Raw genomic sequence first — 2,500 nt, 5'->3', positions numbered from 1 at the left:
TGGAATGGCCTCCAAATGTCCCCAAATGAATACCATGAAATTCTTGGTGCACGAAAGTTTTGAGTTCGGAGGGTTTTGCACATGGCCAAGGTTGGCGGTGCACCGCGGCATAGCTAAATGGCTTGGTGGGGAGTTTTGTGAAAAAATGAAATTCGTGGTTTTTGAGATGTGAGGGTTGGAATGGCCTCCAAATGCCCCCAAATGAATACCATGAAATTCTTGGTGCACGAAAGTTTTGAGTTCGGAGGGTTTTGCACATGGCCAAGGTTGGCGGTGCACCACGGCATAGCTAGATGGCTTGGTGGGGAGATTTGTGAAAAAATGAAATTCGTGGTTTTTGAGATGTGAGGGTTGGAAAGGCCTCCAAATGCCCCCAAATGAGTACTGTAAAAGTGTTGGTGCACAAAAGTTTTGAATTGGATGCATTTTGCACTTGGCCAAGTTGGTCGGTGCACCGCGACTAGATAGGTTGGTGCCAAAATTTGTCAAATTTAAGACCTTGGCCAAACTGAATGAAATTTTGTGGGGAGGTTCCTGATATTGTTTAGTGGTGGACTGGAAAAAATGAGGTCGAAATTCGAAGTCTACATGTGCTTTTCTATTTTTCCCGATTTTACACATACCCGGTAAGTAAAAAAAATAAAAAAAATAGTTCCCCTTCGAGAAAAATTATGAAATTTGGTGAGCAAGGAGATACCATTATTCTACGAATTACTGCAAAAAATCGCATCAAAATTCGAAGTATAGCCCGAGATATGGACTTATGTCTGCTCAAAAAAAGTGTATCTACTTGTACAATTTTGCCTTTTGCATATTAACCTCTTATAGGGGGGGAGTGCTCCTTGAGCCGGCCAGCTCCACACTGGCAGGTTTTAAAGGGAGCTTGATGAGGCCTCCCCCCTCACGTGGTGCGTGCGTTAGCATGTTTATCATGGCACAACTAGCCTCTTCATAGTTGTTGAGCTTTATTAATACCAACACACGGTCGTCACTGATCGTTGGTTAGCTCGGCAGCTAGTCCCTCGGATATTGTGGAAAGTTATTTTCATGCCTAGCGATGCTTGACCCTGCGTCACTTGATGTTTCCATTTGCTTGCTTGCCCATGGTAGGTGGGGGGTGGACCGTCTTGTGGTGTGGTGTCTTGCGAACGTGAGGGTGTGTGAGTTGTAATCGAGATGCACTTGCTGGCTGGCTCCATGCCTTGCGTATCGAACGGTCAAGCATGCATCTCTTCCATTTTCACCCGTTGCCTTGGGTGATATTGGTTGATCAGTCCCTGTGTTGCCTACCCACTAGACGGTACTTCTGTGGTTGCTTCGAATTCTATCTTTCCATCACGAAGAGGTGTTGGAGGATCCTAATGTCACGCACGTGTTCCATCTAGTGAAACATCTCAGTGATGCACGTGTTGTGGCTAGTTCTTTTGGATGCGGTGCATTATATGAACTCGGGTTTACTTTAGCGACCCAGTCAACATAATTCGGTTGTGTCCCTTGATTGAGACGTTGTCCTTGAACTTGTTGTGAACAATATCGTTCTTCCACAACCCGTCGTCTTGAGTGCGATGGAAGGCAAATAAGATGTGCTTTGGCATGTCATGCACGTACTCGATTGCGGGAAGTGTGAGAAAGTGTTGTTGACAACCCGTGGGAAATGGAATGTGGCAAATCGTGATGAGCTCTTCGTGGATCTGCGAAGAAGACGACCTTTGGGCCTGTTGGAAACGAGGGAGGCGATGTTGAACTGCGAAGAAGATGGACTTTTGGGTTGTTTGAATCAATGGGAGGCCACGCGAGAACTCCGAATACTATGGACTCTTGGGTTGTTGGAAGCAACGGGAGGCCCCGCTAGAACTCCGAATACTACGGACTCTTGGGTTGTTGGAAGCAAGGGGAGGCCCCGCTAGAACTCCGAATACTATGGACTCTTGGGTTGTTGGAAGCAAGGGGAGGTCCCGCTAGAACTCCGAATACTACGGACTCTTGGGTTGTTGGAAGCAAGGGGAGGCCCCGCTAGAACTCCGAATACTATGGACTCTTGGGTTGTTGGAAGCAAGGGGAGGCCCCGCTAGAACTCCGAATACTATGGACTCTTGGGTTGTTGGCAACGACAACTTGGGGGGATGACACTGGAAAAGAGTGAACTAGGCCAAACTGCGAACAAGGCAACTTGGGGGGATGACACTGGAAAAGAGTGAACTAGGCCAAACTGCGAACAAGGCAACTTGGGGGGATGACACTGGAAAAGAGTGAACTAGGCCAAACTGCGAACAAGGCAACTTGGGGGGATGATGCTGGAAAAGAGTGAACTAGACCGAACTGCGAACAAGGCAACTTGGGGGGATGACGCTGGAAAAGAGTGAACTAGGCCGAACTGCGAACAAGACAACTTGGGGGGATGATGCTGGAAAAGAGTGAACTAGGCCGAACTGCGCCCAAGGCAACTTGGGGGGATGACGCTGGAAAAGAGTGAACTTGGCCAAACTGCGAGGAGGGCAAC

Source organism: Vigna unguiculata, unplaced genomic scaffold, assembly GCF_037176805.1.
Source record: "Vigna unguiculata cultivar grain cowpea cultivar isolate G323 ecotype 2 unplaced genomic scaffold, ASM3717680v1 ptg000118l, whole genome shotgun sequence".
NCBI classification, from domain to species: domain Eukaryota; kingdom Viridiplantae; phylum Streptophyta; class Magnoliopsida; order Fabales; family Fabaceae; genus Vigna; species Vigna unguiculata.
The sequence above is the reverse complement of the archived record's forward strand: the minus strand, read 5'-3'. Positions refer to the sequence as shown.